This window comes from Aquarana catesbeiana, linkage group LG04 (assembly GCF_042186555.1).
Source record: "Aquarana catesbeiana isolate 2022-GZ linkage group LG04, ASM4218655v1, whole genome shotgun sequence".
Classification (NCBI taxonomy): Eukaryota; Metazoa; Chordata; class Amphibia; order Anura; family Ranidae; genus Aquarana; species Aquarana catesbeiana.
The window spans coordinates 241,032,675-241,047,467 of NC_133327.1; the positions used below are offsets into that span (position 1 = coordinate 241,032,675).

Here is a 14,793-nt window from a genome sequence, read left to right on the forward strand (position 1 = left end):
TTACACCAGTGGTCATCAACCCTGTCCTCAGGGCCCACTAGCGGGCCAGGTTTGCAAGATAACTGAAATACATAACAGGTGATATCATTTGCTGCTCAGTGATTGCAGTATTCTAGTCTGTATCTCCCCAAGGTAATACATAAATCCTGGCCTGTTAGTGGGCCCTGAGGACAGGGTTGATGACCATTGCTTTACACTACAGTTCACAGAGGACGTTAAGAAGAAGAGGGAGTGGCAAGAGGGCTTTTACCAGACTCAATAAAACCTCTTAATCTTGGTGTAGTGGGAACTGATCTACTGCACATCTACCTGCATGCAGACAGGGCTGCTGGGAGGCCAGACCAGTGAAGACCAAGCTTGAATCCTGGGAGCATAGACACCCAGCACAGAGCCGCATGGACCACAGCATTGCATCTGCACCATTGCCATAGGGAGACCTCAGCGTCCTCTCACCCTCTTACTACCGGTGATCACAAGAGGCATTCAGTGGAGGGGCAGAGGGGGGCCCCCTTTCACAGCGAGAGTTCAGAGGCACACCACAGGGACTGGTGAGAGGGCTCACTGCCCATTATTTGCAGGGACTGAGCCACTAGAGGCAGGACACTGATTATATGGCACCTCTACTGCAGCTATACCGCATCCATCCAGCATCTATCCAGTACCTATACTTCATCCTTACTGCATGACAGTTTATTAAGACTGTCATTAAGTGCACCAATGCTTCTTAAAGGTCCCCAACAATAGCTGGCAGAAGAGCAACCTGAGGGACTGCCCCCCTTTATCAATTAACGTGTACCTCCGCCCAGTGAGCCTAGGCCTAATGGTCACCAATAAGGCACCTTGGCAGTCTCCTGAACACGGTTAACTAAGCTGCATTACTGTCCATTGCTGCCCTTCGGTGACTTTGTTACTGTTTATGCTAATCTGCCGCAAAATGTCATCTTATACCTAGTGTTTACTACTGATTTCATTTTATGTCAAATTGTGTTATTACTATTGCCAACCTATTTTTATGCTTTCTTTTGTTACTATCCATACTGTGTGACAGTACACCAAGTTTGCTTTTAGTAATAGGTTCAGTGTCTGCTCTTTTGACGTAGCGCTATAACTGGGTACTGGTTGTTCCTTTAGTCATTTCCTGAGATATTGCTTGCTTATACACTTAACCTAGTGTTTCAGAGTGGTTGAAGTTCTTGAGGAGGTTGAGGCAGAAAACAGAAGGCCCATTCTGACCAGCAGCTCCTACAAGGGTAGAGCTACATGTGATAAGTATATATGAGATTTTAGTGTTTGGGTTTAGACCTACTTTAAGGTGATGTTTTGGATAAAGATGGATACGGTCAATAATTCTGTTATTTATTGCTATCTACTTTAATCAGCCATAACATTATGACCAGTGACAGGTAAAGTGAATAACATGGATTACCTAGAACATGGAAGGCAGCTGAAAGTGGGTGTGGTATATTAGGCAGCAAGTGGACATGTTGTCCTTAAAGTTAATGTGTTGAAAGCAGAAAGATTGGCAAGTTTAAGGATTTAATTCACAAAGGTCAAATTGTAATGGCTAGATGACTGGGTCAGAGCAACTCCAAAACTTCAGGTCTTGTGAGATGTTAGTCTGCAGTGGTCAGGACCTACCAAAAATCGTCCAAGGAAGGAGAACTAGAGAATCCGCAACAGGGTAATGGGTGGCCAAGGCTCATTGATGCACGTGGGGAGTAAAGGTCGACTTGTGTAGTCCGATCAAATAGAATAGTTACTGTAGCTCAAATTGTTGAAAAAGTCAATGCTGGTTCCGATAGAAGGATGTCAGAACACACAGTGTAGGTCAGTGTACATATTTGCTTGCACACCACAGATCTTCAAATAATGTCCAAAGATTTTTTATTAAAGAATGATTACATCACAGCAAAGAAGTGCAACATTTTAGAGAGATGCAGGACCCCTTTCGCAGGAGCACATTCTATGCCTAAAGAAGGAGTCCTGCACAGCTCTGAAACGTTGCACTTTTTTGCTGTGATGTGATCATTTTTCAGTCTTTGGATGTTGTTTAAAGATCCGTGGTGTGCTGAATATGTCCACTGATCTATGATGTTTCCAGTTTCCATCTGGTTGTTTCTACAGCACCCGTAGCACTAGGATCCAAACGGGTATGCTGTATGTATATGAGCTGACTAAGAATGTACATAGGGATTACCTGATCGGAGTCCAGGCTGAGGTTGCCTCTCCATTCCCCTCTCTAGGACACCTTAGATGTGCAACTTGCAGTGGTTACTATTTTTGCCCTTGAACTCTTGCAGGAACCAGGACGGCTCCATCCCCTGTCAGCACTCTAACAATCTGCGACCCAAGACAGCTATGAATGCAACCCAACACAAAATGGTAAACTTACTTTAAAAATGTATTTATTTATTTATTTATTTTTTGTAAAAAATGTGTTTGCACTTAGAGAACACTAGTATGTGGCTGAAGAAAAAAATAGACTGTGTCTCTTTACTGGACTTTTATACATTTTCTCTTCCCAAAGAAAATATCCCACTCTTCACCTTGAGAATTCATTAAGACTTGCTACTACATCCTTCAATCCAGACACTGATGTGTAAAGTCGCGTACACACGAACGGAATGTACGACAGAAAAAGTCAGACAGAAGCTTTTCATCGTATATACCGATCGTGTGTAGGCCTCATCGGACTTTTTTTTTGAAAAATCTGACGGACCTAGAAATGGAAAATGTTCTAAATATTTCCGACGGACCCAATTCCTATCGGGAAAACGAATTGCCTGCATGCTGGTCCGACGGACCAAAAACGATGCATGCTCTGAAGCAAGTACAAGACGGAAGCTATTGGCTACTGGCTATTGAACTTCCTTTTTCTAGTCCCGTCGTAAGTGCTGTATGTCACCGCGTTCTGGACGGTCAGACTTTGGTCAGACTTTGGGTTGACCGTGTGTAGGCAAGACCGCTTGAATGGAATTCCGTCGGAGTTCCATCAGAGAAACCGCCGGAGTTTATTACGCCGGCTAAACCGGTCGTGTGTACGCGGCATTAGTTTATCAAAAACAGTGTGAAATATCGCACTAGTTTTATGTTGCCCTCTTTTACTTTTATAAAAAATATTACAAAAAGAAATATGTTTTATCACTCAGATATGTACATTGTATTGATCAATAATCATTAACTTGTTCTCCTCGACCTTTCCTGGTCATCAGCTGTTCCTATTGTTAGTGTATTATGTGTGGCCCCAGACAATTCTTCTTCTTCCATTGTGGCCCAGGAAGGTCAAAAAGTTGGACATTCCGTTCTACACTTAACCTATAAAACACATCTGCAGATTTTTGGAATCAAGTCCATCTCTATCATGGGACAAGATAAAAATATTGTGCTGTTTTATGACAGTACTGATATATAATGTTCTAGAAGACAGACGATTATATATATATATACAAGTGCTGTGAGTAGCACTGATACATGTAAGTGCAATGGTGGGTTTTCAAATAAATTTGGCTTTAAGGAAAACTTCACTATTTGGAGTCTGTTTATATTCTATTACTGCATTGCTGATGAGATAATTTGACTGTGGAGGAAGTCGATTGATGGAAGATTTTCTGTTTCAATCGTTTTTATTGTTTTTGAAAAACAGAGTAGAAATTAAAAGATCATTTGGTGGAGCAGCAAACAATGGTCATCTGCTCCAAACATGTAACAGGGAAATGTACAAATACAAGGTTTGGAAGAAACTGGTGAGGACCATAGTACATAGGTAAGATTCATTGTGGGGCCCTCTAGCGTACATAAATTTGTATTTGAGGAAGACATCAACTTATTATGTACTACTACTAGAGCATTTGAAAAACATAAACGAGAGGGGGTTACCTCCCGGTTAACCCCCCAATGAAGCATATATATATATATATATATATATATATATATATATATATACAAAAGATCGTGAACTCGGAAGCATAATATTATAACTTAATCACAATGAAGTAATATTGACTTTATCATTGCCTCTTACTTACATTGTGCGTTAATTAAGGCACTTGTAACTATCACCATTGCCACTATCCCATATGAGGGATCATAGTCCCCAAAATATGCCCTGGAGAGTCTGGGTTACAGAAAAAGGCTACACACACACTGTGCCAAGATTGGCAAGGAACAGTTAGAGGAAAAGAAAAGAGGGAAACAGAATAAGGTAAATCTATCCGGGAGCCTTCTGTCGGTCGATATAAAAAGTATCTCTATGTATTAGGGACCTGCAAGTAGGCAAGCCAGAGGGACCATATTTTATCGAAAAGGGATTGTCTGTTGAGTAGAACACTCACTGTTTTTTTGTTCAACATGATCCACGTAAGTTTGCATTTAATCATTGCTATGTCTATAACAGGGCTTTTCCATGTTGTGGCAATTGCAATTTTGGATGCTAGGAACATAAAATGGATCAGTGACTGGGTGTGTCGGGGTACATTTTCCACTGGCTTAGTCAGTACTAGCTACCCTAGCATCCTTAACGATATTAACCATTATGACCGAAAATATGAACTATTGAACCCTCATCCAAAAGCAGCGTATCCTGGGGCATGTCCACCATATGTGCAATGTTATGCCTGCCTGGCCACAACCCCTGAAGCACGAGGATGAAACTCCCGGATACATTTTAGACAGGCGCTCTAGCACTAAGTACCATCTAGCATGTACTTTCTATCCTACCTCAATCAGGGCAACATTGAGGATACATTTGTGGATTCTTGAACTCCATTTCAACTCCAATCCTCTGCACCAGGGGCTATGCCCAGGTCCCCCTCCCACGCCACCTGATAAGAGAATTTAGTCAGGGGGCTGGTAATCAGTTTGTAAAGCATAGACTCCCCCCGGAGAGTCACATCCTTTATACACCTGTGTTCAAACATGGTGCGTACTGTTAGATCAGAGCCACCTCTTTGTAATGAAATAACCACTTGCCGTCCGCCGCACGCCGACTTATGTCGGCAGAATGGCATGGGCAGGCAAAAGGGCATAGCTGTATGTCCCTTTGAATTTGCCGATTAGCGGGCGCTCCACCGCGCGCTGCAGGAGCATGCCCATGGGTCTCGCGAACGTGATGTTCGCCGGCGGCCCGCGATTGTGGCGAGGAGAGGCAGAACAGGGAGATGTTTGCCTAGCAACATGACAGGGATCTACTGCTCCCTGTCATTGGGAGCAGTGATCCCTGTCATGTTGTAGTGAGCCCATCCCCCCTACAGTTAGAACACATCCAGGAAACACACTTAACCCCTTGATCGCCCCCTAGTGTTTAACCCCTTCCCTGCCAGTGTCATTTATACAGTAATCAGTGGCTATTTGTAGCTCTGATCACTGTATAAATGTCAATGGTCCCAAAATAGTGTCAAAAGTGTCTGATCTGTCCGCCATAATGTCGCAGTCCTGATAAAAATTGCAGATCGCCGCCATTACTAGTAAAAAAAAAATAATAATAATAAAAATGCCATAAATCTATCCCCTATTTTGTAGACGCTATAACTTTTGCGCAAATCAATCAATATACACTTACTGCGATATTTTTTTACCAAAAATATGTAGAAGAATACATATCGGCCTAAACTGTGGAAGAAATTAGCTTTTTTTATATTTTTTTGGGGGGATATTTATTATAGCAAAAAGTAAAAAATATTGCTTTTTTTTTCAAAATTGTCTGTGTTTTTTTGTTTATAGCGCAAAAAATAAAAACCGCAGAGGTGATCAAATACCACCAAAAAAAAGCTCTATTTGTGAGAAAAAAAGGACATCAATTTTGTTTGGGTACAACGTCGTATGACCGTGCAATTGTCAGCTAAAACAATGCAGTGCCAAATCGCAAAAAATGCTCTGGTCAGGAAGAGGGTAAATCCTTCCGGGGCTGAAGTGGTTAAGAAAATGCAAAATTTGTTGTAAGTGAAAGCTCTCCGTGGGGGGCATCCCCAAGCTGCCCACAAAGTGTGAGGAGGGATGTATTCCTCTGTGGTCAAGATAGTCACCTATACGGTATAATCCCTTGTTCACCCACCATCCAAAACTGTCAGGATGTATACTGGGGGGGGGGGGGGAACAGGGAATTGCCAAACAGAAGAGCCACTGGGGTGTGTGCAGAGCGTAGGGGCCATCTCCTGCAACTTGTGTCCCATATGTGTAGTAATTGGGAGAGTGTGGGGCACAGAATAGCCCTGCGGTGTCTCGGGAGGGTCCATAGGATGAGGTTCATTGTCAGTGGCGAGCAAGCCTGGGCCTCCAATGGGACCCAGTCAGGGCAATAATGCCGACTGTGTAGTTGACATAATTGGGTCAGCTGCGCAGAAACGTAGTATTTCTGGAATTCGGGCACCCCCAGACCACCCAGGTCCTTTGGAGCAGGGCCGAACTTACCATTGGGCTTGACTGGCCTCAGGCCCATGGGCCCAAGTGTACTCAGCTATACTCGGCTAGTTCCGCTCACAGTCACGCCTAGTCCTGCCCTATGAAGGACATAACACAGGGACTGGGCGTGACTGTGAGCAGAGCTAGCCGATTACACTCGGCTATGTATGTATATCAGCGGAGCTCGGCTCCGCTCACAGTCACGGCCAGTCCCGCCATTGGACCTGTGTTATGTCCATCATAGGGCGGGACTGGGTGGGACTGCGAGAGGAGCCGAGAAAAGCCGTCAGGAGCCAAGATACACAGAACTGGCACTGTGTATCTCGGCGGCGCCATATTTAAACTGCAGTGTCACTGCAGTTTAACTGCAGCCTGGGCAAGGCTGCAAATGACACGGACTAGGCTGCAGATGAAGCTGCAAGGCTGCATATGACACTGACAAGGCTGTAAGGCTGCAAATGACACTGACAAGGCTGCAAATGACACTGGACAAGGATGCAATGTCACTGGGAAAGGCTGCAAATGACGCTGACAAGGCTGCAAATGACACTGGACAAGCATGCAGATGGACGCTGTGCAAAGCTGCATTGATGAGCATTTAAATGTAAGTTTTTTTCCTTAAATAGTTTTTTTCCTTAAAATTCCTTAAACTCTTATCTTGAGGTTTGCTGATTGGTTATTGGCAGTTACGTAGTGCCTCGTTTACTGCCGTTGAGAAAACCTGTCTGCATTAGACAGTGATGTAATGGCGGACAAACTGTATCAGAGTGGCGCGCTTAAAAGAAAACTAAAGGTTTAAAGTAATGGATAGAAGGTAGGGCCTGAAAGTGACTCAAGCCTAGGGGCCCCCACCACCCTAAGTCCTGCCCTGCTTAGGAGCATACATTGTAGCCCTAGCTATCCTAGATCCTTTGGTGCACCAAATAAAGTGGAAGATTTAGGATTGAAATCATCAAATAGCGTCAGCAGGGACTTGAATGGGCAGTGTTCGGAAGTAATAGAACAGTCTTGGTAAGACTGTCATTTTTACAGATGCAATTCCGCCCATTCACGATAGATTCACGTTGGACCATGACTTCACGTCCTCTGGTAATTTAGCAAACAAGGGTGGGTAGTTGGCTGTATATAGTGAGACTATATTGGAGGTCAATCAGATTCCCAAATAGGAGAGGGACATCGGTTGCCAATGGAAAGGATATTGGGACTGGATGCTCAGAAGCGTCGAAGTAGATAGATTGAGGTTTAGCGCCTCCGATTTATCATGATTATCAGGCCAGGAAGTTACCCAAAGCGATTCAACAGCCATTACATTTGGTAGAGTGGTGTGGGGGGAGGTGATGAACAGCAATAGGTCATCTGCAAATAAAGCACATTTGTGGCTCCTCCCCCCACTCTCTATCCCCAAAATGTCAGGGAAGAATTTTTAATGAAAAAAGCGCTTGAGACTTTTCCTAACATAACAGTCATTCACCTCTAGTGAGTTACCCATGAGAGCACTGGTGTGGGGCTACACAATCTTTTCATTTTGGAGCAATCTTCACTTATGATGATTGCAAAAAGAAGATAGGCTACACAATATATACACAAAAAAAATTAAAGACTTTGTTCTGTGTTAGGGCCCCTTCACACGGGTGCCCTCTGTTTTGTGACATCAGTGTCCATTCAGCTGTTTCTTGTCAAAGCTTCCTTGTCAAAACTGGCCCAGTAGGTTTCTATGGGCAAGCAGATTTAAACGGATGTGTGCCCAATTACATTCTGTAACCTCCAATCTATCATATTTATGTCCCAAATAAAAAGAGAAAAGGCTACAGACCTTTTATGTTTTTTTTGGACCTAGATAGACTCAGAATTGAACATAAATGGACACATATCCGTTTACGTCTGCTTGACGATTCACAAACCTGGAGCTTTCATTCAGATATGCTTGAAAAACTGACAGGCAGATCTGATCAGAACACCCGTGTAAAAAGGGCCCTAGATATGCACATATCTATTTGACTTTTATTACACGGTATATTTCTTTCTGATGATGTCAGATTGATGAAACGTGTGCAACTTCTGGTCCCGAACTTCCGGTCAGTGGAACACACGCCGGAGCCAGGATACGAGCAGAGCAGCGGGGTCCTTACTTTTGTAAACAGGCTGGTTACATCTGTGTCAATGTATGGGCACTTTCATGTCAGCAATATTTTTATTTGTTCTTACCATTTATAAATAAAATTACTACACAATACAGTATACTATTACCATCTCTTGGTTAACATGGTGGAGTGGACAAAACGCTATTGGATAGATCTGGTACCTGTGCCTAAGTAGGAGGATTTCTCTGATGCAAGATCATTTTCCCACACCTAAGGGGCCAGCATGGTAAAAGGAGAGAATGAAGATTTAAAGGAACAAAGCATTTAGTAACCTTCTTTTTACAAAAGAGGTCATTACTGTCTGGTGAGTGAACCATTCACATGAGAACATTGGGTGTGAAGTAAATAGCACGGTGGAAGGGATATTATTGGACCACATAGAAGAACTAGAAGAGATTTTTATGGAAACTTAAATTATGGAAACTTTATTTTATAACTTTAAATAATAATAAAGTATAGAATAAAAGAGGTTGCGCCCACAAATTAACATGATTTAACATAGTCCATAACTTCAGTTCTTGATATGCACCACAGTGAGATCACACAAAATGAAGAAGTGCCCGACACCATATAAACTGCCTGCTTACCGAATAGCAGGCAATATAAAGCATTCGGCTGTATCCCAGCCGCGGCCTTGACTGTAGGAACGGCTGCTGAAAACACACAGGAGGCCTGGTACTGGATATGGTATTGGCGACCACTTGAGCGTCTCACTGGGTCTTCACCATACAGGGATGTACTTCAGATCAATGGAAAGAAAAACTGACAATAGTGTATTACCGTCTACTGGGTTTATTAAAGAACAAAAATATTGCACTTACATGAAAAAATATAGCTTTGCGTTAAAAACAAGTGCCGGCCGGCAACACAGGAGCCCGTCCTCCTCACATACAGCGCGGTGATGTCAGTGCGTGTCCTCCCAGACGCGTTTCGTCATAGGTGACGTTTTCCTTAAACGTAATTAGGTCCAATAACCAATGCATTCGGACTTGCTTGATGCCACCATGAGGGACTGAAGATATATATGCCAGGTTCAGTCTTTGGTCTTTTCCCAAAAAACAGGTTTCTGAATTATTATGTGGTAAAGGAGGGCTTTTGTTATTCTGAAGAAATCCCTGTGTGTTAAACACACAGGGATTTCTTCAGAATAACAAAAGCCCTCCTGTCCAATTACGAAGCACTCCTTAAGATTGAGGGATAATCTAAAACTTAACCACAGATTGTTCTCACCCCATACCCCCTCGCTTTCTATATTGTGAAATCCTGTCTTTTAACTATCATCTTCTTGAATGACTCAGGCATCCTTCCATTTGAAACTGTAAAGGAAACATATAAGCTTAAACCTAAGGGCAGGGCTGGCCTTACCAAGGGTCCCGGTGGGACCAATAGTCCCAGCCGGCACCTTAAGAGGGGCGGGCAAACGTTTTTTTTCACCAATTTTGTGTGCAGGGGCGCCGGAGGCGCTCCCTCCCTATTGGCCAACTGTGCGGGTGTCAGAAACCATGAATCAGACTGAGACAGAAGTACAGTTAAATCACACTTGTTTAATAATGATAAAAAAAGGTAAACAGAGTAAATGTAGTCAAAACATAGCCAGAGTTCAGGAACTGGAACGGATAGTCAGACAAGCCAAAACATCAGGGAGCCAGAAGGAATGTCAGCCAAGCAAGTCTTTAACAGGAACACAGGAGAGCATCTCTAAAGATGTGACCAAGGCGAAGGCAGAGATCATCTAGACTGGACAGCTTAAGTAGGCAGGACTGATGAGCAGGATATCATCAACAGGTGAGTCAATGTGGAGAGATAGGAGCTGGCAATTAGCTGACAGCTGAGCAGCCAGGTCAGAGAAGGAAGGGCTGAGCCCAGCCCCGACAGTACCCCCTCCTCAATGACCCCTCCCCCTCAGAGGACCACCAGGCTTAAGGGGAAAATGTCTATGGAAATCACGGAGGAGGACGGAGCATGGACGTCCGAGGATGAGACCCAAGAGCGTTGCTCCGGACCGTACCCTTTCCAATGCACCAGGTACTGTATGCGCCCAAGGAACCTACCGGAGTCAGCAATGGACTGTACTTCATACACCTCATGGTTCTCAACCTGTGCAGGGTAAGGACAAGGCACCGAGGTGGTAAAGCGGTTTCAGACCAAAGGTTTTAATAAGGAGACATGAAATACATTTGAGATACGCATATTAGAAGGAAGGTCTAATGCGTAAGCCACTGAGTTAATCCTGCGAAGAATACGGAAAGGCCCAATAACCCGAGGTAAGAACTTCAAAAAGGGAACACGAAGTCGGTGGTTGACAGCCAGACCCTGTCCCCAACCTGGTAGGAAGGTGCAGGCAGGCGTCTGCGGTCAGCATGGAGTCTGTACCTATAATTAGCATGTCACAAAGCCTCCTGGACTTGTGCCCAAGTGGAACGAAGACCACGGAGATGCTCCTCTAACGCAGGAATACTCTGTGGAACAAATGAGTCAGGCAACATGGAAGGTTGGAAACCATAGTTCACCATAAATGGGGACAATCGGGAATTCAAGGCACTATTGGGTGCGAACTCCGCCCACGGTAAGAGGTCAGACTAGTTGTTTTGATGGTCAGAAATATAGCAACATAGGAATTGCTCCAAGGACTGTTTGGCTCGTTCTGCTGCCCCATTAAACTGCGGATGATACGCAGAGGAGAAAGCAAGCTGAATTCCTAACTGTGCACAAAAGGCTTGCCAGAACTGGGACACAAACTGACTATCCCTGTCCGAGACAATCACTTTGGTTAGCCCATGTAAGTTAAAGATCTCTCAAGCAAAAATAGAAACCAGTTCCTTAGAAGTGGAAGGTGTCGTGGAGTCTTACTCTGAGCACACATGGAACAGGCAGCTACGAAGGTGGTTATATCACCACGTAGACTAGGCCACCAGAATTGTTGGGAAATGGCCCAAACGAGTTGATTCTTCCCAGGGTGGCCAGCAGCCTTGGGAGAATGGTAAGTCTGGAGCACGGAAGTACGGAGACTCTCTGGGACAAAGCAGCGGTCTCAAGGTTTCCCAGGAGGAGCATGGACCTGAGCAGCAGGAATTTTGTCACCCAAAGGAGAAGTGAGACTGGTGCGAACAATAGTACTCTCTGGGTACTGTCAGGGCTGAGCCCAGCCCTGACAGTACCCCTCCCCGAGATCCCTCCCCCTTGGAGGTCCACCAGGCTTGAGGGGAAAACGTCTATGGAAATCATGGAAGAGGACAGGGGCATGTACATCTGAGGATGAGACCCAAAAGTGTTCCTCCGGACCGTACCCTTTCCAATGCACCAGGTACTGCATGCACCCACGGAACCTACGGGAGTCAACAATGGACTGTACTTCATACTCCTCATGGTTCTCAACCTGCACAGGGTGAGGACGTGGCACTGAGGTGGTAAAGCGGTTGCAGATCAAAGGTTTTAATAAGGAGACATGAAATACATTTAAAATACTTATATTAGAAGGAAGGTCTAATGCTTAAGGCACTGGGTTAATCCTGCAAAGAATACGGAAAGGCCCAATAAACCGAGGTGCGAACTTCAGTGAGGGAACACGAAGTCAGAGGTTGCAAGATGACAGCCAGACCCTGTCCCCTACCAGGTAGGAAGGCGCAGGCATGCGTCTGCGGTCAGCATGGAGTCTGTACCTATCATTAGCATGTTGTAAAGCCTCCTGGACTTGTGCCCAAATGGAATGAAGACCACGGAGATGCTCCTTTAACGCAGGAATATTCTGCGGAACAAACGAGTCAGGCAACATGGAAGGTTGGAAACCAGAATTCGCCATAAACGGGGACAATCGGGAAGCAGAATTCAAGGCACTGTTGTGAGCAAACTCTGCCCACGGTAATAGGTCTGACCAGTTGTTATGATGGTCAAAAATATAGCAATGTAGGAATTGCTCCAATGACTGATTGGCATTCTGCGGCCCCATTAGACTGCGGGTGATATGCAGAGGAGAAAGCAAGCTGAATTCCCAACTGTGCACAAAAGGCTCGCCAGAACCGGGACTCAAACTGACTACCCCTGTCCGAGACAATTACCTTGGGTAGCCCATGTAAGCGAAAGATCTCCCAAGCAAAAATGGAAGCCAGTTAAGTGGAATACAATGACACATCTTTGAGAACCGGTCAACCACCATAAGGATAACTGTGTTGCCCTGGGAGTTGGGTAACTCCACAATGAAATCCATATACAGGTGGGTCCAGGGCCTCTCTCCATTGGGTATGGGTTGTAGGAGGCCCACTGGAAGGTGTTGTGGAGTCTTACTCTGAGCACACACGGAACAGGCAGCTACAAAGGCAGTTACATCAGCACGTAGACTATGCCCATTGGCCCAAAAGAGTTGATTCCTCCCAGGGTGGCCAGCAGCCTTGGGAGAATGGTAAGTCTGGAGCACAGCAGTATGAAGACTCTCTGGGACAAAGCAGCGGTCACAAGGTTTCCCAGGAGGAGCATGGACCTGAGCAGCAAGAATTTTGTCACCTAAAGGAGAAGTGAGACTGGTGCGAACCGTAGCCAGAATACGATCAGGAGGAATCACAGGAACCATGGATTGGGAGCCATGGATTGAATCCTACATGCCGCCCACTTTTAATTCTGATTCTCAGCTCTTTTGAAGGGCTGAGGTGTGTAGCGCATGAGGAAGAAACAAAAATTGAATGCTAGTACTGTTACTCCTTTCCTTGTCTAAATCCTTGGGGTTGATAGGGATTTGGTTTAAGGCGCAGGTACTGTATTCTGATCTTCCTCCACCCATTTGTATACTTTATTCTATTTTATAGCCCATGTGGTACACCTTCAATACAGATACTATTTCTAGTTACTGTATGTCTCCTTTTACTGTAAACTCAGTTAGAAATGGCTGTGGTATATGTGGCATATTCTATTACACTGTCAATGTGAAAGTCTCTTACTCATGTACTTTAACCCCTGTAAATCTTTCTGTAAATGTTTTCCTTGTATAAATTCTACTTTTTCTAGTATTTCCTTCAGTTTAGTTCTAAACTACTTTAGTAGTGAGAAATTAACATCCTGCACTCTCGCGCCTCAGATCAGCCCCAATTCCTGCAACTCCACACCTCAGATCACTGTCCCCCCTGCTCATCTGCCCCACCACTGTACCCCCCCTGCTCATCTGCCCCACCACTGTACTACCCTGCACATCTGCCCCACCACTGTACTACCCTGCACATCTGTCCCACCACTGTATCCCCCCTGCTCATCTGTCCTACCACTGTACCCCCTGCACATCTGCCCCACCACTGTACATTTGCCCCACCACTGTACTACCCTGCACATCTGCCCCACCACTGTACTACCCTGCACATCTGTCCCACCACTGTACCCTCCTGCTCATCTGCTCCACCACTGTAACCCCCGTGCTCATCGGCCCCACCACCGTAACCCCCTGTACATCTGTCCCACCACTGTACCACCCTGCTCATCTGCCCCACCAATGTACCCCCTTTCTCATCTGCCTCACCACTGTAACCCCCTGCACATCTGCCCCACCACTGTACTACCCTGCACATCTGCCCCACCCCTGTACCCCCCTGCTCATCTGCCCCACCACTGTAACCCCCTGTACATCTGCCCCACCACTGTACCACCCTGCTCTTCTGTTCCACCACTGATGCTCTTGGAATCTTTGCCTATACTCCATTTTAGTTACAAGCTTGTTTTATCGGATTTGCTGTAAGTGTAAACCCCTTTTTTAACATTAAATGTCAAACAGTATCACACTATGTGCGGATCATTTGTTTTTCATACACACCATTTGATGTGATTCATCGCATGTTTTGGAGTCCATCATGGATATCTGACAGTCCTCATTCAACTTTGGGTGGAACCCTTCTTACCGTTTTTCCAGTGGTGGGAGCTCCTGTTTGAGGTCATTCCTTCAAGAGTGCCTGTTTGACTCACCTGCTATATGGTACGTGTGTCCATCCAATCTGGTAAGCGTGAACACTTTACCATTTTGATGATTTACCATTTTCAAGATTCATCCTGGATTATCCAAGAAAGATCTTTCACTTTATTCTAAACTCTAATGGGCCTTCTATAGATGTTTATTATTCACTTTGGACTTTTATGTTTTGGTTTTATTCACATTCAATTTAGCATTGCCTATTTTACCCTTCCAGATTCACATGCTATTCAATTGCTCAGTTAGCGCCACACTTTTGTTTTTTATAACCACCACTGTACCCCCCTGCTCGTCTGCCCCACCAATGTTCCCCCT

General features: G+C 44.9%; 1 protein-coding gene and 1 long non-coding RNA gene across 4 annotated transcripts in view; one reads left to right on the forward strand and one right to left on the reverse strand.

Moving 5' to 3' along the window:
- Positions 1-14,793, reverse strand: part of MCF2L2 (MCF.2 cell line derived transforming sequence-like 2) — a 527,578-nt gene that overhangs the window by 362,381 nt on the left and 150,404 nt on the right. The window lies entirely within an intron of this gene.
- LOC141139804 (uncharacterized) overlaps positions 1-14,793 on the forward strand; it is a 42,435-nt gene that overhangs the window by 4,334 nt on the left and 23,308 nt on the right. Inside the window, exon 2 of the long non-coding RNA XR_012243813.1 lies at positions 2,301-2,382. This is a non-coding gene — a long non-coding RNA (uncharacterized lncRNA). The remainder of the gene's footprint in view (positions 1-2,300; positions 2,383-14,793) is intronic.